General features: G+C 43.3%; 1 protein-coding gene across 1 annotated transcript in view; it reads left to right on the top strand.

Moving 5' to 3' along the window:
- Positions 1 to 4,658: 4,658 nt before the first annotated feature.
- LOC126252374 (protein embryonic gonad-like) overlaps positions 4,659 to 21,537 on the top strand; it is a 185,555-nt gene continuing 168,676 nt past the window's right edge. Inside the window, exon 1 of the mRNA XM_049953266.1 lies at positions 4,659 to 4,765. The gene's annotated coding sequence lies outside the window, so the exon portion shown is untranslated. The remainder of the gene's footprint in view (positions 4,766 to 21,537) is intronic.

The raw sequence follows: 21,537 nt of genomic DNA, 5'->3' as shown, positions 1-21,537 counted from the left end.
ATGAAAATGACCTACAAAAAGCTATCTTTAATTTAAGTAAAATAGCCAGAGCATACAATTTGAACGTCTCCATCAAGAAGCCAAAATCAACGGCATTTTTTGCATACCAGTCCAAGCGAGTTAAGATTGAAACTGACAAGCAAATCTCCGAGCACGTTAATACATTTAAATATTTAGGGTGGAGTGTTATATGCACGACAAACAATGAAGTAGAAAATAAGTTAGACCTCTTTAACCACTTCTGTGGAACTTTACGCAAAACACTGGGAAAGAAAGTCCACAGGGATACTCTTCTGAAGTTCTATGAGGTTATGGCTATGTCAGCGCTGCTCTAGGGATGCGGAAACGCTTCACTTAAGAAGAGAGATGAAAAGAGAATCGAAGCATGTGAAATGAACTTCCTTAGATACATGACCTCACATACTTTGACGGATAAAAAGACAAATGATGAGAGCCGAGCTGAATATGCGAAACATAATTGACATAATCAAAACTATAACAATTAATTATGTAAATTGAAGGTGGAGGGTGGGGGAAGGAAACGAAAGGGAAGGGACTATAGACGGCAGCTACTTCAGGACTTCATGTGGAATCTGCGGCGACCTGTGAAAATGGGTGCCAGACTGGGTTCAAAAATGGCTCTGAGCACTATGGGACTTAACTGCTGAGGTCATCAGTCCCCTAGAACTTAGAACTACTTAAACCTCACTAACCTAAGGACATAACACACATCCATGCCCGAGGCAGGATTCGAACCTGCGACCGTAGCGGTCGCGCAGTTCCAGACTGTAGCGCCTAGAACCGCTCGGCCACTCCGGCCGGCTGCCAGACTGGGATTCGAACATTTAATCACTGCGCCGTCAGGACACTGTGCTTATTGCAACTATGCGGACTGTCCCAACGTGCGCCCCCCACCTAGCGCCAACTACCAGCAGTCTCTGTCCCTGTCGTCCATGCTCGCTACTTGCTTGAGATTCCACCAGGAGGTCGGACGTAATCGGGCGTCCGTACTGAAGGTGGTGGTTTTTTTGCCCATCATGGTGAATCATGTGAATTCGTGGTGTCTGTTCTTTCATATGTATCCGAAAGAACAGACACTACGCATTCACATACACTATGTGATCAAAAGTATCCGGACACCTGACTGAAAATGACTTACAAGTTCATGGCGCCCTCCGTCGGTATTTCTGAAATTCAATATGATGTTGGCCCACCCTTAGCCTTGATGACAGCTTCCACTCTCGCAGGCATACGTTCTTTCAGGTGTTGGAAGGTTTCTTGGGGAATGGCATTCCATTCTTTACGGAGAGCTGCACTGAGGAGAGATATCGATGTCGGTCGGTGAGGCCTGGCGGCGTTCCAAAACATCCAAAAGATGTTCTATAGGATTCCCGTCAGGACTCTCCGCAGACCAGTCAATTACAGGGACGTTATTGTCGCGTAACCACTACGCCACAGGCCGTGCGTTAGAATAGGTGCTCGTTCGTGTTGAAAGATGCAATATGCATCCTCGAATTTCTCTTCGACAGTGGGAAGCAAGAAGGTGCTTAAAACATCAATGTAGGCCTGTGCTGTGATAGCGGCACGCAAAACAACAAGGGGTGGAAGCCCCCTGCGTGAATAATACGACCACACCATAACACCACTGCCTCCGAATTTTACTGTTGGCACTAGACACACTGACAGATGACGTTGTCCGGGCATTCGCCATACCCACACCCTACCATCGGATCACCACATCGTGTACCGTGATTCGTCACTCCACACAATGTTTTTTGCACTGTTCAATCGTCCATTTTTTTGCGCTCCGCACGCCAAGCGAGGCGTCGTTTGAGATTTACCGGCGCGATGTGTTGCTTATGAGCGCCGACCTCCCGCCTAACTGTCATAGTACTTGCAGTGGATCGCAGTTTGGAACTTGTGAAGGGTCTGGATAGATGTCCGTCTATGACACATTACGACCCTCTTCAACTGTCGGCGGTCTTTGTTAGTCAACAGACGAGTTCGGCCTGTACGCTTTTGTGCTGTACGTGTCCCTTCACGTTTCCACTTCACTATCACATCGGAAACAGTGGACCTATGTATGTTTAGGAGTGTGGAAATCTTGCGTACAAATGTCTGACACAAGTGACGCCCAGTCACCTGACCGCGTTCGAAGCCCGTGAGTTCCGCGGAGCGCCTCATTCTGCTCTCTCGCCATGTCTATTGACTACTGAGGTCGCTGATATGGAGTACCTTGTAGTAGGTCGCAGCACAAAGTACCAAATATGAGAAACGTTTGTTTTTTGGGGTGTCCGGATACTTTTAATCACATAGCTGTGTGGCTGGATTGAAGAGTTTTTATCAAACAGAGCACAGCATGTTGCATGTTGTTCTCAATGGAGAGAAGTCTGCAGACGTTAAAGTAACCTCTGGCGTGCCACAGGGGAGTGTTGTTGGACCATTGCTTTTCGCAATATATGTAAATGACCTAGTAGATAGTGTCGGATGTTCCATGCGGCTTTAGGCGGATGATGCTGTAGTATACAGAGAAGTTGCAGCATTAGAAAATTGCAGCGAAATGTAGGAAGATCTGCAGCGGATAAGCACTTGGTGCAGGGAGTGGCAACTGACCCTTAACATAGACAAATGTAATGTATTGCGAATACATAGAAAGAAGGATCCTTTATTGTGTGATTACTTCTGTAAAACATCTGGGAGTATGCGTACGGAACGGTTTGAAGTGGAATGGTCATATCAAATTAATTGTTGGAAAGGCGGGTGCCAGGTTGAGAGTCATTGGGAGAGTCCTTAGAAAATGTAGTCCATCAACAAAGGAGGTGGGATCCATACCAGGTCGGATTGACGGAGGAGATAGAGAAGATCCGAAAAAGAGCTGCGCGTTTCGTCACAGGTTTATTTGGTAAGCGTGATACCGTTACGGAGATGTTTAGTAAACTCAAGTGGCAGACTCTGCAAGAGAGGCGCTCTGCATCGCGGTGTAGCTTGCTGACCAGGTTTCAAGAGGGTGCCTTTCTGGATGAGGTATCGAATATATTGCTTCCCCCTACTTATACCTCCCGAGGAGATCACGAATGTAAAATTAGAGAGATTCGAGCGTGCACGGAGGCTTTCCGGCAGTCGTTCCTCCCGCGAACTATACGCGACTGGGACAGGAAAGGAGGTAATGACAGTGGCACGTAAAGTGCCATCCGCCACACACCGTTGGGTGGCTTGCGGAGTCTAAATGTAGATGTATATAGTGTAATATCGCTTAAGATGCGAAGAACATATAGACCGTATGCCCGATGCAAGAATCACTAATGCCAAAAACCAAGAGGCAAAAGATCTTTAGGGAGAGATGGCTTGACCAATTTTGAAGAAGACAGAACGGATTAAAGGACCAGTCCGTGATGTAGAGTTTTGGGGAGAGTAAGAAGACACACAGGGCCTCTGCGTTTGATTTTTATGTGAACAAGCGCTGCGCCGAGAGGCGGGCGGTATAGCAGAGCGGCGCTGCGCGGCGCGCTCGGCAGCAGCGGTGCCAGCGGACGAGTCCCCAGAGCAGCGCCGCGCCGCTGCCGGCCGCCGAGTCCCGCTGCCCGCCGGCGGCTGCTGGAGAGCCCCACCGTCGGCCGCTCAGTCGGCGGCGCGGCGCGCTGCGTGGAGGGAGCCGCCGGCCTGTGGTTGGCCGGCGCGCCGCGCGCCTCGCTGACCTCGTTTCCCGGCGGGCCTAGCCCAACAGCCATAGCACACCGCGGCGCGCACTCCGCTTCTGCCGTCGACGCCGATTTCCAGGCGTGGCTACGCCGCCGCGATCACCTCGTCTCCTCCTCCCCCCTCCCTCCCTCCCGCGTCGACGACGCGTCTATCTATCCCCCCCCCTCTCCATCCCCCTTCGCCCCTCCCCGCGCCCGCGACTTGACCCGACCCTACCCCGAGTGGCACGGGCACCGCTTCGAAAAGTGGGATCGTCCTCCCGCTCAGTGCGTACGTGAACTGGAACTGTATCGGACGACGCCGCCAGAGCAGCAACAGCAGGACGCGACCCTAGCCGACCCGACGACGTCCGCCGTCCGACGTCGACCTCCACGGCGAAGAGGAAGGAGCCGGTGCTGCCGGCGCGTTTTCCCTCCGCCCGTCGCGCCCAGCTAGATGGATAAATGACGGTACGTAGACGACAGGTGGGCCCGTGAGTGATGGACCGGGTTCAGAAGTGAAACGTTTGATTGACAACTGCATAAAAGGGAGGTGCGCGCGCTCGTGGCCGGTAAAGTAGATTGTTCTGTGTGTGCGCGCAACGGAAGACGTGTAGCGCGATTAGAGGGAAACGAAGAAAACGAGTTTTGAGCGACAGGAAGGAAAGTAAAAAGAAAAACGAGTGGGAGGGGAGAGAGAGAGAGAGAGAGAGAGAGAGAGAGAGAGAGGCATAAGCAGCGAAGAGGCATAAGCAGAGTGTTAGTTTCACGCTGCGAGGTTAATAAAGTCGGTGGGAGGGGGAGCGCCGCGCTGAGAGGACGACCGTGAGAGAGCGATAAGGCGCCGGCACGGAGTGGAAATGATAGAGCGCGCCGGCCGCCGGGTGACATTTGATTGGTGCGGCCTGGGAGATGCGCTCGGCCGGTAGTGGCGGCTCGCGGCAACAGGTGGCGCGGACGTCGGCGCGCGCTAGCGTCGTGGCCCCGGCGCACTTTTGCCACGCAGCGGCGGCGAAGCGACGCAGCGCGCTGCAGGGACGCGAAAACGCCGACGACACCGACAGCGCCGCCGCCTCCGCCGCCGCCAGGTAAGTGTCGGCGCCGCCCCCGGGGTCGACAACCTGGCCGCTGCGCCCCCGGAAACTGCCGCCCGAGCCTCGCGTTTCGACTGGGCCTCGCGTGCCTCCGCGGATGTTGTGTACGGAAACCGTGATATTTTTTTGGAATAATTTATTTGACAGTACTGATTGCAAACGGCCGTTTATGACCATCATCAGGTACCGTCTCTACTTTTGTAGAAATGTAAACTTCCCGTATTGAGGTAACCGTATACGTCAGTACAATTAAAAACGATAATGAGGAAGATGTTCACTGTTTTTCACCTTTTCAAATTAAAATAAAAGGTTTCCATAAGGGTTTCCTGAGCTGTTTAGGAGTAATACCACTCCTTTCTGGTCACTTTTCGCTGCAGTACCTTATCTTGTCTTGTTTACAAAATAAAGTATCATCAAGCACTGTTACACCATTCTACCTGCGCTAAGTCGTGAAGAATGATTTGATGTCATTAATTTATTCACCAGTCCACACTGAATACAAAATCTGTTGTGTGGCCAGTTCCTGCGAGTTATGACCATGACGAGGTATCGCCGCTAATCGTTTTAGGAAACCAAACATACAGCTGTCTGTAGTACGTATTCGTGACAGTGGTTTTAAATGATAGTGAAAGAGAAGTTCACCCTTTTCACGTTTTCAGCTTTTTTCATAATTCATCATAACCTGTTTCTGAACTTAGGGGCTACGCTCTAGTGGTGTACGAGAGACGCACAGGTTTTTTTTCGGTTTCGATGTGTGCAATTTTCGCCATAATAGCCTATCTCGTTTTCTATATAACAGAACATCTCTCCTAATAAAGTCAAGCACGCCCATGGATGCTGCGTTTCGAAATAGCTTTATTTTAGTCGATCATTCATCAAACAGTCCGGATTGCATATGAAATGAGTTCTACGACCTGTTACGACAAGTTATGAACATCATGATATTACCAGTATTTTAATAAAATACTGTAATATGTAGGGCGCATGTGTGCCTGAATTTTTAAATGATAATGAAGAAGACGTTCATTCACTGTTTCTCACATTTAAAAAAAAAAATCTACAGAACCTGCTTCTTAGCTTTCATCCCATCCTCGGGCAACTTACAAATCATAGAACTCGTTTTCGGAACTCGACTGCTCAGTTTTCGTCGCAAAACCCCATCTCGTTTCGCATACTGTATAAAGGAAACTAACTTCAGCCATTGTCACAGCCTTCAGAAAAGTGATAAATATCTTATAGCAATTACGACACACATCAGTAGAGTAGGAAATTCCGTTTACTCTCGAATTTGTCACAATTGCTAGAGGTTTATTTTTCACTGTTCTGGAATAGGCAATGACAGTAACACGAAACATTTTGTTTCGTACAGGAAATATATAAAATGTGGCGGCGACAGTATTGCACGTCACCAGAGGATGCAGTACTGTCTCTGAAACTCGTTGCTGATATCGTTGCTCGTGGAATTGGTCGAAATCACAAGTCAGTGTATAACATGCTGTCCCCTCTTACGATGGACGCACTGAGTAACTAACTGGAATTGTTCGCAGGTGTGATTAGCGGTGCACGCACGACAGTATCTCTAACTGGGAATGACAATGGTCCTGTTAAAGCGAAATGCTGTCGTAAACATGGTTTGCTATCAGGACCGTTACGAATGTTATTGCCAGAATTGGTTACGATTCCCGAAGTTTTTTGGCATAGCCGTTGTATTGACGCTGTCACAACCGTGACACATCCCTTCTCATCGGACGGCTTACAGACATATTGCTGAGCTCGTCCCGTAGTCTCTTTTGGACCGCGAAAACCACTGTGTTTTGTATGACAGCTATCTCATGATACTGTTCTCTATTTTTCGATCCTCTTTTCCTGTGCAAATAGAAAATGATTTTACATTGCGTCTTCGTGCATACTGTAACTAGAATTAATTACTCCTCATCTTCTAGATCATATCTGCAACTGTTACAGACTGTCATAGAAAAGTTACCCAGTCGATGGCCATCTTTGCCATTTTGTAGATGGATTTCCACGTAGTTATCGATGTATTTCTCTAGTCGCCTACCATGTTTCGTGATCTGACTCACTCTGTTTTGCACTCGCCAAGGCTGAACCGTAACCGTCAGCGAAATTCTCTATACACATTTTCATTTAATGACACGAAACATGTGACTCGTACTGCGGGACAAACTGCAGGTTGGTTGTTCCGCAGGTAGCAGCTAACTTTCGGTTGTTGCTTGTCACTTGCTTCCTCCATTATAGAAGCAATTGATAATACCATTTCATATCACCGTTCAGTATCGTTTTTTGTCACTTATACCTTAGCGAGGATTTTTACTGCAGTTCATTGATTCAGATACGGAACTCCCGTTCGCTATGAACATGGGTCAGATCCTCTTCAGTTCGTCTAGGTTTAGATCCTCCATAGTTCCCCATAAAGTCGCTTAAGGTAAGTGCCTGGACGGTTCTTAAGGAAACATGGGGCTAGCTTTCTTCCCTGTCCTTCCCATTCGGAGCCTATGCTCCGTACGTAATGATATCATCGTCGACGGCACTTTGAACCCTGCTGCTTCTACCTCTGCTTAATGTTCTATATGTATTGGATGACTACGATTCCAGCGCTGCTGAAACGTAATACTTATCTCTGGAAATATTTGAAATTTCTGTTTAATATTTGACAACGTGTAGTTTTTGCGTTACATATATTCGTGTTTCATAGAATTGAATCATTGCGTTTGCTTTGATGAATCAGTTCACGATAGAGCGTGCCATACTATTCTTACAAACACTCTAATCTTGTGGTACAATGACTGCTTCGTGTGTTCCACATCCTGTGAAGGGCTCTACCGTGTCCGTCCAACTTGCTGCACATCTTACTTTCTGAATATCAAAACATGCGTTCCATCTTGCAAGCAGTACTTCTTTCTTTCTGAAACGTTCGAAAAACACGAAGGTTACTAGGTAACGCAACTACGACTTCTACTCAAAATAGATACTATTCGTTTAGATATTGTCCGTCAAATCCTCAGAATTTTTATATTATCACATTACAAACCACAATATATCCCAAAGTGTGGTACGATTATCTCACTTCTTGACAAATTGCTTCAGATATCAATATTTGTTTGCACCTATTGTTATGGAGCATATCGGAAACTTTTAGTAATTAAATTAACGATACTGCCCAAGGTCCTGGAATTATCGTCATGAAACTCTACAGTTAATTGACTAAACCTGTGGAGCATGCTGGAAACTTTTCGTAATGAAATTAATGATGCATCCTAACGTCCTAAAATTACCGCGACAAGAAACCATAGTTTACTGTCGAAACGAACAGTGAGGCAGCTTAGCAATACATGTGACAACGGTTAATTTTTATTTATTTATCTCACTATTGTCACAACAGATGACAACTTCTGAATCCTATTAATTAATGTTACTAACAACGGTAAGGAGTTTTACCCGGTTAATATTATTTTATTCGTTTTAAGTTACTTAAAATAATTCAATTTTACATTACTTTCATATATTTTAGAAAGAAGTACGTAAAGATCTTAAAGGTGGGTATAGTGTGTATCAAAAGATCATAGTTTCATAGAAGTATCTCAGATACGTGGAAGGGAAACAGCAAAAACGTATTTTGGCTCATATTAATCTGATGTTACTGTATGTTTGTCTAAGAAAACACGACTTTTCATGATTAACTGCTATGATCACGTTCTATATCTTCAGAGTTCATAATGACTTGGATTCACCTATGTGAACAGACTCCACAGTATAATTACCTCACAATATTTGTTCAGCATATCTTTTTCTATTTTCATTTGCTATATCTGTGTAGCCTCACGTTGACGCTGAAGACGAGCTGTGTTTGTTTTAAACTTTAAGTTACATGAGAATATGAAATTTAGCTTCTCTGTATCGTTTCCATCATTATTTGACTGCAGAAGAAGTCAGAGGTACAGTCAACTTGAGTTTGATAACAGCAGCGTGCACCCATTTCTTTTTTCCACGCGCATGTTCCTGTATTTTCAGTACTGCAATCTACCAGTCACACACTGGCTCATCGATAATGTTAACAGCGGCAAACATAATATCAAGCTCGTGATTACACTTCTAAGATGTAAATAAGTACATCCAATCATAACCGAACGCCTGGCGAGGTCTCGCGAATAACAATGAAGCTGTATAACTATTTATACTGAACTTAAACGACGAGTAATTTGATTATGTTTTTATTACGCCATGTTTTCAGTGCGAGTGTTAGAGTGTGCAGTGTATAATGTCGTAAATAACTGCAATGGTGTCATCGAGAGGAGGAACAGAAAACTTTTTTATAACGTACTATTTTAAGTACAGATGTAGGTAAGGGCACTTGCCACGGTGTGTCCGTACTCCTTCTACAGTCGAGGGTGAAGCCGCTGGGAGCGTACCGGTAGCCGGAGGAAGGGAGGCGCCGGGTGTCCGGAACCGCCCCCGAGCGACATCCGTTAGCCCCAATCTAAAAAACACAACGGAAGGAGCCCAACCCGTTTGCCAGGAAAAGGAAAGGTCAGCAAGACAGTGCGAGCGTGCGCTTTCTGCAGACAACCGCTTAGAACGGCGAAACACGGACAGTCCGGTAACAAAAAAAATTAAAAAAAAACTACAACGGAGAAAAGAAATATGTACTACACATGCTGTATCTCTACGTAACCAACAAAGTCTGTTTCAGGTTTCCTCTTTCAGAGCATCGCGACTTACAGTTTCCTCTGAAAGGTGACAATCGAAAAGTTTCAAAATGGTTCAAATGGCTCTGAGCACTATGGGACTCAACTGCTGAGGTCATTAGTCCCCTAGAACTTAGAACTAGTTAAACCTAACTAACCTAAGGACATCACAAACATCCATGCCCGAGGCAGGATTCGAACCTGCGACCGTAGCGGTCCTGCGGTTCCAGACTGCAGCGCCTTTAACCGCACGCGAAAAGTTTCCGGAACCTTCACTCTACCAGATCTGTGACTTACTCAAGATTATTTCGAGAAGTGTAGCAACCTTTACGACTTAAATTATGCCGTGAGAGGCACAAAACTACAGTCCAGACACTCAGATAGTGCACGAAACTCAAGCTAATACTGCAGTTTTAAGATCGACACTGTTAATTCTCATTATTACAGTCATGTATTGTCACATTATTCCAGAATTGCCCATTTGGAAGTTCCTTTACAGTGAATGAACTCCTCTCCGTAATAATTAAATCATCTTCCAGCTACGTGACTGCTTGTTAATTACAATAAGTGACTCCTCAAAGCTTTGTTTCTCATGCCATTTCACTAGATGCGGAAGCATTAACGTTCACGATGACTTAACTCCTGTTTAGTGTTCTTCGTTCGTTTCTTTGCAGGACTAATAGAGTTAACTGTACGCTACTATCTGAATCGCTTCAAAGAATAGTACAGCTACTGCACAGAATGTATCTGACGGAAGTAATGGGTAACAATAATCTGCCTTTGCGTGCTACAATGCACACAATCTTAATACAATCTCTACTCGGCGTCGGGCTTGATAATCATGAAATCCATTGCGGCGGAAACTGCTCGACAAAAGATGATGTTCAGGGTTATAACAGGTGATAGCAACGGGCGAATGAACTAGCAACCGCATGTACGAAACCAAGCGCCAAGTCTCTTCCCCCTCTCTGGTATTCATTGACAAGAGGATATTACAAGAACGGTTTTCTGCACTATTAAGAATTCCCGCTAACGGCAGGTTATACACACGAACTGGTTTATTGTATTTTTTAGGAAAATAGTAGAAATCAACGTTAGTCTCATTGAATGAAAGCTTAGTAAACTAAGATGACTAAATTGAGACATCCCCCTACATATAGATCACCAGTTATCGAAATACTACTTGCAGTCATTTGTTATTCATCTAAAAAAAATGGTTCAAATGGCTCTGAGCACTATGGGACTCAACTTCTGAGGTCATTAGTCCCCTAGAACTTAGAACTAGTTAAACCTAACTAACCTAAGGACATCAGACACATCCATGCCCGAGGCAGGATTCGAACCTGCGACCGTAGCGGTCTCGCGGTTCCAGACTGCAGCGCCTAGAACCGCACGGCCACTTCGGCCGGCTATTCATGTAAATTCCTGATAATACATACATGAGGAAATGACTAGTGTCACAGAAAATCTATATACTGTAAGTAACTTCAAATTAATGGAAATGAAGTCCCATGCTTCTTGACACAGCGTTGGGGAACGATGCGGGAGACCCGCACCGCCGTACTAGGCTAGGTCCTAATGTAGGTGGTTTGCCGTTGCCTTCCTCTGACAGTAATGGGGATGAATGATGATGATGAATACGACACAACAACACTTAGTCATCTCGGGGTAGGTGAAAATCCCTGACCCTACCGAGAATCGATCCCGGAACCCCGAGCTCGGAAAGCGAGAACGCTACGAAGAGGCCACGAGCTGCGGACTTTAAAATATAAAAGGAACTATTGATCATGGCAGTAAGATGTGTTCTAAGTGTAAATGACAGGTTCTTATGAAATTATTCTGTAGATTTTTTCCTCTGTATTCATAGATATAACTCCAGTCCTATCGAAGAAGACTTTAGATACAAATACAATAAATTCTGCCCTTTTTTTCTACCTCCTCTTCAACGTTGTAATTAGAAACGCTTCTCGAAAAGTCAGAATTTATAACCGTATTTGAATATAACATTGCTTATCAGAAAAGTCTTAGTGTTTTATTCAACAAAATTTTTAGTTGCTTCTGAATTTTTAATTTCAATGTAAGTTACGCATTGTGATTTTTCTAATAATGATAACAAAAACAACAAATATAATGGTTTTGCATTCGCCATGGGATACCTGGAATGTTTATGTGGAGTGACAGATAGCACAATATGCCTGTAGATGATAATTTCGTCCTTTAAATATCATATTTCAGTAATGGCCGAGTTAATCCATCTTGGAGCTGTGATGGCGTCGCACTGCTCTTCCACATTTTATCGACATTTCATTGCTGGTGATAACATCCATTTCTTTTTATTATACCGAGTTTATTGGCTCCCGATACGTCCATCAATCCAAATTCATCTATAAATCAGTTAAAGCAGCACGTATGTCTTTATATTTTGCAATATTTTCCTGAATTTGTTTATTGTTTGCTCTTTTTAGTCTTTGCTTCTACACGCGATTGTTCCAGACACTGAATATAGTTCAGATACTAGAAAGCACTTCAAGCTTATTTGATAGGTCAGCTACTAACATTTCCTCGTTGTAATCAGAGCTACAGATTTTGGTAGTGCCTTTGTCCTCTTCCTTTTATTCTCTGAATCATAATCACGGAAAATATGATTATGTGTAGCGTGGCAGATGAGTGAATGGTAGCTTGACAGAGGAAGCTGTTAGCTACACTGTAAGAAATAAGAAAATACCGAGGGTACGATATAATGGAAGGTGAGTGGATGGAGCAGCATGAACTCGTCTGGCTGGAGGCAGTAGTGCGTGAAAAGTCTAAAAGCACGAACACCACCTGAAAGTGGCCCGCAAAAAAGTTTGAATAAATGAAAGAAAATAATTACGAGAAACTTTTGTTGTCAGAGTACATCAGAGTTGCACAGTACCAAAATTACAATTTTTTTCAACTGTTTTCGACCAAGGAGTTTGAATCTATGTAGGCGATACATTTTTATCTACCATTTACTATATTCCCACTCAGTCTCGAAAGTTCCGAGGGTAGATTAAAAAAAAAGATGGTGGTTTTAATGCTTCGGGTATTCTATACAGTCATCCCCCTGCCACCCGTTTAAGTACAACACACAGAACATTCATACAACAATGTGAAACTGTAAAAAAAGCCATTCTTTGGGATGTTGTTCAACTCGCGCGTCAAATTCAACTCTTCTTCGGTCTTGGCAAGACGTCAGAGACCCGTTCCGCATTCTGTCGTTTTGTTGTACTTTCGGACTGATAACAGCAAGTCTCGTCACCCATCATAATGATTTTTTCCAGCAAAGAACTGTCCGCGTTTTGCATTTCAATTAAGTCGTCACTGACATCAACCCTTCATTGTCTTTGTTGGGAAGTCAAGATGTGCGAGACAAACTTTGCGCACACTTTTGTCTTCTTCATACGTGAGTTGGAGATGCTGTTCCATTGCAGTTTCTGACACAACAACGTCGACACACTACGGAAGCACTTCCACCACTTTACCCTGCCTGCCCAGCACAGGCTGATTGATCGCTCATTTCCGATTTACAGTTGTTAATTCAAACTGAAACCATTGTTACTGCGCTGATGTCGTTTATACGCCAGGAATAAATTCAGTTCCTGAACATTTTGGACGAATGGTGCATGCTTTAGCCGCAGATGATGGCGGGCTCAAAAGAAAACTTCCAATAAATAAACGAAAATTAATACAAGCAGTTTTTGTCCACATTTACTTTCCAAAAATGACCTTCGGCACGTACATCGAAGACGCAACGCACTCAAGCTTCAAAGTTTTTTATAGTGGAGACTTTCATCACGTGCCTGTCGAATGGTCGCTGCTGCTGCTGCTGATGATGATGATGAGTTCAGACTGTATGTAAAATATCTGCTTTAGTAATCGGTACTGCCTTAACGCTATTACCTGTGACAGCACTGTTTACTCCTTTTTAGTCACATTTTTGGCATCTGAAGATTGCTGGTCTACCCTTTACGTTGGTGTTCTTCACTTAAACCACGTAAACGAATGATCTCATTTTACTAAGTGGTGTAGTGAACTGCCACTGGCACTCAAAAAGAGTGGGATCCAGATCGTCGTCTAACCATCCAGATCTGCATTTACAACTCCGCAAACCACATTATGGTGAGTGGCGGAGGGCGCATCTCACCTTCGCCCCTATTAAATGAATCTCTGACGAAATGGGGTACTCATTTTTGCATCTTTCCTATTTCCGTTGTCAATCGTTTCTGCTAAAGGTCGCGGTACTCTGTCTCCTAGATATTTAATGGATTTGACTCCGTCGTTGATCGGAAATGTCTAGTCATACAACAACGGGCATTTCTGACACTTTATGTACAATACGTTAAATTTCTTTGTGTGGCGAGTCATCTGCCAACCCATGCATTAAGCGTCGACTTTCAGGAAGTCTTCATGCATTCCGCTATAATTTTCTGTCGTTGTTGCTGCTTTGCAGACAGTGTATCCGAGAAGTTTCCGAATCTCTGCGTCGTAATATACGCCGTCATTGGAATACTTACATACGAAAACTATATATCCAATAGACCTATATGGATGCCACCGTATGGAACGTCTGAGGAATTACGCTTAGAAAGGCTTCTTCAACGCTTTTGCGCCATTCTGATGTAGTCTTGCACCGACGCAGCGCCAGGTGGGACTTGCTTATTCCCCTAATGACTCTATTAGCGTGGTAAGGTCCGGGTACGAATCGTGATAACATATACGTAAATGAGGCGGGTCCTTTTTCAGCTCTTGCACATACTGGGGATTTTCCTCAAAACAGAGAAATACAGTCCTCCTAGGTGATTTGCTATAACGCTCCTCCATTAGAAAATAAAACTCTTGAGCGAGATGCAGCATTTAGAAATTGCCGACAGCCAACAAAGCACGACAGGCAGCAACCCACTTATCTGTGACACTCTCTCTTTTCCCTGTCGTTTATCCCGTCCGGTACAGTGCCCATTGTTGCAGGATTTAGCAAATTTTATTTTATTATTTAAGTGTGAAGACGGATATACATCCTGATACCACAGTAACATAAGCGAGAGAAGTCATGTGTGCTACATGTTTAAGAACTGCGTCAACCGACTTCTGTATGTAATCACATTTTAATTCTTTGTGTATAGTATTCTCTAGGGTGTAATGTGGGGACCTACCCAGAATTCGTGTAAGCGAGCGTGGGAAACCGCCTAAAGGTCACAGGCTGCATAACCAACTCTACTTTCTCTCCTCCACTCTATGCTCTAACGCTCACGTCCTCTACAAGACAACCTTCAATCTTAAAAGCACAAAATATGAAAAAAAATTAGAATAATATTTAAATCTCTTATTCATCAAATATGAAAGTAAATACAGGCCCTTAAAACTGTAGAACCTATTTAGAACAAATTGAGGTCTTTACAATAAAAACTTTACACTCAAACGTTTTTGCTTCTAGTATCGCGTAGTTTCAACTGTATTCATTTACGCGGGTATTATGATACACCTTTTACAAACATCTCTTCGCTCTCTTCGGTTTATTTCATTTATAGATTATAGATTCATTTATAGATTTATTTAGCCTGGCACGTTTAGGAGTTGCAGGTCCAATTACATCTACTCAGACATCCTCAGTGAGTAAGGCAACATTATATGACGGTATTGCTAATATTGGGATAATGTATATAGTTATGAGCGTGGAATTCAAGGAAACCCAAACTTATTAACATTGTGATAAGGTATTTCCTCATTATGTTCTTGTTTAACGTGAGCAATGGCGTGTAACAGAAATATATGGGAACACTATAGAAGTAATTAAATGAAGAGAAGGAGTGTAATAGAAACTTTGTCAACGGTATAGAGGCAATCGAATGTAGAGAAGAAGTTGACATATCAGAGGAAGAGCATTAATATGAGCGTGGGGTCTGAGAAAAACTGCACTTGTTTTCATTCAGAACCTGATAATAGCTTAAAGAGGTTCAATGACTGCAAACTTACTGTAAGTATTCAGAGATTCAGAATTGTGAACATTACAGAACTTGAACACTTAGTAATTTGTTACTACAATAACGTATTAATGAATCACAAATGGAAATAGTCAGTTCATAAAATACAGGGGTGCAACAGTTCCTAGGAATATGAAATAGAACGATTACGGAGGCTCAGTCGTAGGTAAAGCGGTGGCAGACTTCGGTTTGTTGGTAGGATATTGTAAACATGCTGTGTACGAAGGATTTGGGTTACAAAATACTCGTGCAACCCATCCTAGAAAGTTGTTCGAGTGTGCGGGACACTTTGTTTGTTTAACCAATGGGACGGTGTTACGGATGTGCTGAAAAACCTGATATCGACGATCCTTGAAGACAGACACAAATTATCTCTTGAAAGTCTACCAACAAACTCTGAAGAACAAGTTTTAAACGACGAAGCTAGGAATACACTAGTCTCCTAAGTGTCGCCCCCGTTGGGATCGGGAAGACCAGATCGTACTAATTTCAGCATTCCCAGAGGCGTTTAAGCAGTCATTCTTCCACAGCTTCATACGAGAATGCGACAAGGAGAAGTTCTTATAATTGCAACTACGTGGTATTTCTCCCATGCACTGCACAGTAGTCTGCAGAGAATAGATACACAGATTTTGTTCTCTTCACGTATGATATACAGACGAACGGAAAAGAAAACTGAGGATCTGTTAGACGACGATCAGTCTGGATTTAGGAGAGGTGAAGGCACTGGAGAGACAATTCTAAATTTGCGGTTAATAATGGAGGTAAGAGTAAAGAAAGATCAAGACACATTCATAGGATTTGTCGATCTGGAAAAAACGTAGGATAATGTGAAATGGTGCAAGATCTTCGAAATTCTGAGAAAAATAGGAGTAAGGCATAGGGATAGACGGGTGATATACAGTATGTACCGGGGACAAGAGGGAACAGTTAGAGTGGGACTCTAAGAAAGAAGTGCTCTGATTAAAAAGGGTGTAAGACAGGGATGCAGTCTTTCGCCCATACCCTTCAATCTATACATCGAAGAATCAATGACGGAGATAGAAGAAAAGTTCAAGAGTGGAATTAAAAGTCAAGGTGATGACATTGCTATCGCCAGTGAAATTCGAGAAAAGGATCTGCTGAATGTAATGATGAGCGTAATGAGTACGAATATGGACTGAGAGTAAATCGAAGAAAGACGAAGGTAATGAGAAGTAGCATGGTGATCACGAAGCAGATGATGTTAAGGAATTTGCTACGAAGGCAGCAAAATAACCCATGACTGGCGGAGCAAGGAAGACATCAAAAGCAGATTGACACTAGCAGTAAGGGCATTCCTGGCCAAGAGAAGTCTGCTAGTATCACACATTGGCCTTAATATGAGGAAGAAATTTCTGAGAATGTACGTTCGGAGCACAGCATTGTATAGTACAGAAACATGGACTGCAGGAAAATCGGAAAAGAAGAGAATATAAGCATTTGAGATGTGATGCTACTGAAGAATGCTGAAAATTAGGTGGACTAATGAGGTAAGGGATGAGGAGGTTCTCCGGGGAATCGGCGAGGAAGAGAATATACGGAAAGCACTGACAAGAAAAAGGGAACGATGGTAGAACATCTTCTAAGACATCACGGAATAACTTCCATAGTACTAGAGGGAGCAGTGAGAAGAAAATGGTGATTGGATTACATCGTGCAAATAATTGAGGACGCAGGTTTCAGGTGCTGCTCTGACACGAAGAGGTTAGCACAGGAGCGTGGCGCGCCGCATCAAACCAATCAGAAGACTGATGATTCAAAAGGAAAATGACGTTCCTGTTTCAATGAGTCTGAGGCGTTCGGGAGCGTGGGAAAAGAACATTTAGAGGCGGTTGTGTCCAGGTGAGTGCGCTGTCGCCGAGACAGAGAGGTATAAAGTCCGCCGGTGTGTGGGCGCTGCGGGCTCGCCTCGCCCCGTCTTGTGAGCCCGCTGCGGCCGGCGAGTGAACGAACACCCCGCTGTCCGCGGCGCCGCTTCGGCAACCTCTTGGGAGCACGGGGCGGCCGCTCCGGTATGCGCCCGCCGGCGTATTTAATTGCTGCGACAACGCGGTCTGCCGCACCGCCACGATCCGCTGCCGGCGCTAAATTACAGGACACGTCCCGTCGGTGATTGAGTGTTTAAGCTGTAAACGACAGTCAGGATTTACTGGGCCCATTGTCATCAACTCCCGGAAGGATCGCAAGCCGTTAACTTCAGCTTTTACCGCTACACTTCGAATCACAGCGACTGAATTTATCAGACGAGTATCTTTGTCAAAGACGTTATCAGGAAGATAGCCTATAATCACAATGATTTCCTATCGATGCTGGTGAAGAGGAATCTAGTTATTTCTGTTTATAACCGACTCATTTACCAGCAATCCCCTCTGCCTGTATTCGCTATTCGAAGGTGACTTCCAGGTATTTAATCGCAGTTCCCTCTATCCGTTTTACGTCGTTCTAACATCTCCTTGACAAACTCACCGGTACCTTCCCTTCTTATATATTCTACATTCCTCATTTTCCCTTATTTGTTTCTAAATTATCTTTCTTCAGTAGTCTTCTGTAGCTCTTCATTTGAGATTGTTCTTACTATCTGAAACTACTGGCTTGCCGAAGACTATGGTTTATGAAAACTTCAAGCCTGCAAGTCATATGTTTAGAGAAGTGTTTCACGACCTTGGAGGAGAAGAAAATTCACGTTACTATTCAAAACAACTAGCTTTTTTTTTCGTGTGACTAGGGCCTCCCGTTGTGTAGACCAGTCGCCTGGTGCAAGTCTTTCGATTTGACGCCACTTCGGCGACTTGCGCGTCGATGGGGATGAAGTGATCATGATCAGGACAACACAACACGCAGTCCCTGAGCGGAGAAAATCTCCGACCCAGCCGAGAATTGAACCCGGGCCCTTAGGATCGACATTCCGTCGCGCTGACCACTCAGCTACCGGGGGCGGACACAACTAACTTAGAGTTCTTGAACATGTGAAGTTCACAATTTCTTACATAATGGTGAAGAGCCTTCCACTGATTAAATAAGTAAACTGTTAGTTACATAAATATATCGACACTGACATTTTATATTTGTGCTACGTTAACCATTCGTCTAAACTCACTACCAGTGAGCCAGTTTTGGGAAGACGTCTGTTATCTTTCTTGAAGAAACAAAATTAAAGCTACGTAATAAAGTTCACTACGATCGAAAGAAATGAGCGCCGGCCGGGCTACAGTCTGGAACCGCGCGACCGCTACGGTCGCAGGTTCGAATCCTGCCTCGGGCATGGATGTGTGTGATGTCCTTAGGTTAGTTAGGTTTAAGTAGTTCTAAGTTCTAGGGGACTGATGACCTTAGAAGTTAAGTCCCATAATGCTCAGAGCCATTTTAACCATTTGAAAGAAATGACTTCTTCTGTAAACGCTCTATGGTTTGATGCGTTTGTTGCATGTTTCTTAAATAAACGTTATCCTTAATAAAGACTCTTCTAAGCATCGAATAATTTTTAGAACTGTAAGAGCGGCTCCAGTTTTATTCCGATGCATAACTCTCCGGTACTGGCTGCTGGCAGAGATTTGTCCATCCGGAAAATCACAGTTGGAACCATTCATGGTTCAAACCATCTAAACTAGTGTTCTCATCTGACAGTTAAAAGGCGGATCTAACTTAAACTGGTGCTGCAGTTGTTCCCGGTAAAGCATCACCGGTTGAATTCTAATATTTTAATCGTAGGTCCAAGACTGGACGCCTATTACGATTCTTATCCAAAATATGTATCCTTCTCTGGACATATAATGTCAGCTGTTATTTCGAGAGACTACTAATTCCATTGAGATTCGTGTTAAAAAACACTACAGTATCTCAAGTCTCTCACGAATACTGAAGTATGGTGAGGAAATGTTTACAGTGTCAACCTTAGACTTTTACTCAATGTGGTGGAAACCGCTTGCTATATGGGCTACGCATTTCACTGAGTAACGGATTTTATTTCAAGCACCTACACTTTCTGTACTTATAGTTTTACCGATTACCACTGTTAAGGGTCACATGTATACCTGAGATGCGTGATGTGTGAGACGTAAGTGAAAAATCGAGATTTCGAGACAGGTTATTTCGCTACTCGTCAGCTTACTCTTTGTAGAAGTTCACTTGCTTCTGTTGCTCTTTCAATCTTTCGAAGACACATTTTGGCGGTTCTGCCACCGCCATCTCCTATTTTCTGCTGGCAATTGTAGAGTATTGAATAAATCTGAAAATATGTGGCGGAATGGTTCCAAGTTGATGAAATAGATTATAAGTTACGATAGCTTAAGTTCTGTTATTCTTAGAAAAATATTCCGTAATTTATGTTACCATTTCTCTTTGATATTAAAATCATCCTTTTATTATTTGGATTAATGATTCAAAACTTACAAAGCATTCGGAGTGGTTACATCAGATTTTGAAGCAATCGTCCTCAGATATCTGCCACGTTCAATATTCCTTCCGCACTGGAAAGATATTACAATGATTCTGGGATATTCATATTGAGTCCTTTAGAAACAAAGGCTTTAGATGAAGCAATTCTCTTTTTGGATGAGGGTTCAGTTTCAGTAACTTTTTGTTCTGTCTATACATAAATCAAAACCTTCTTGTTGCACAGAAATGTAACTATTTCTCATATAAATACGTTCCGTCATGAACAGAAGCTTGTTGAAATTTACTGCACAAAATTAGTATGTACATGTAGATAGTCACATAATCAGTGTCATAAAATGGCATTCTACTTGGTAGACCATCGTCGTTTAGCTTTTACTGTGCGTTTAGAGGACAGATTAATAACTTAGAAAGTAAAGAGATAAACTGCGCAGATATCATGCTTGTTTAAGTAATTTTTCCTTTCAATTATGTTCATATTGTGGCAGCTCTCCTTAGTAGAATACTGAAATTTTAGGAATAAATCGTCACAGCTTATTACACTGTGTCTTAGGGACATTTGTAGCATCGAGCAACAAAGATATTTAAGACTGCGATTTGAGCCCAGAATAACCGTAACATGAAGGGTAAGGTTAAGTTGTTCTCACAGCCACCTCCAAAATATCACAAAAGTACGATAACAAATAAAGAACATGAGAACAAATATAACATTCTCGGGCTGGCAATGAAAGCTATTACGGTAAAAACTGCAGTTGTAGACTATTTTTAGACCACTGCACTTTTGGAACGTGTTCCCGACTAATACAGCTCCTCCTTCAAGAGCGATGGTTGAAGGACTGTTAACAGCCATCTAAGTGCCAATATCCTCCATTGGGATTCCCTAGAGCATAAATTTATTTAGGTATTGGAACAGTTGGCAGGCTAAGTGAGGCAGGTGCAGTAAAAAGAATTCTGTTAAAACTGTTGGAACTTCATATCACTCCTTATCCACTGTCAAAAAATCTTTGTGGACATTTGCATTCTACTGACAGAAGATGGTTATTCATTTATCGATGATATCTTGCTATCCACGGCTCTTTTCGCGTAATTTTAGCGAAGATCGTTCAACAGTTTAGCATAGTGTTTGCCTGTTATTGTTTTGCGCAAATATTTCTTATAGTTCATTCCACACGTAATATCTACTGAGCTGTTTAGTCTTACTGCTTACGATGTCAGCTATTTAATACATCCTTATCACCCATCGTCCCTCTCCAGACTGCAAATTTTTTTGTGTTTTCATTTGTGGTTGTTCTAGAGAGCTACTGCGATACTGAATTCAACTACCGGTGTCCTCACAGTTGGAAATGAAAGAGGTGATTGCTTATAAGCCTTCACTAACTAGTGGAAGATTTTTCATTAGTGGTAACCTGTCCGAAACAGAATCTTATGTCGGCATTATATTACACTTGATCGATTTGAACGAATCCCACAGAACACGACTACTTTAAAAATGAATACAAACAAAACTATACGGAAGATTCTCACTCGACACCTACATGATCAACAGTAATTAACCCTGTAGGCAATGCAAAAATGACCTGTATGACATTTGGCGAGTGTTTTGGAAATAAAAGTTATCATAAACGGTCAGTATACAGAGTGTATCATAAAG

This window comes from Schistocerca nitens, chromosome 4 (assembly GCF_023898315.1).
Source record: "Schistocerca nitens isolate TAMUIC-IGC-003100 chromosome 4, iqSchNite1.1, whole genome shotgun sequence".
In the NCBI taxonomy this organism is placed as follows: Eukaryota; Metazoa; Arthropoda; class Insecta; order Orthoptera; family Acrididae; genus Schistocerca; species Schistocerca nitens.
The sequence above is the reverse complement of the archived record's forward strand: the minus strand, read 5'-3'. Positions and strand labels throughout refer to the sequence as shown.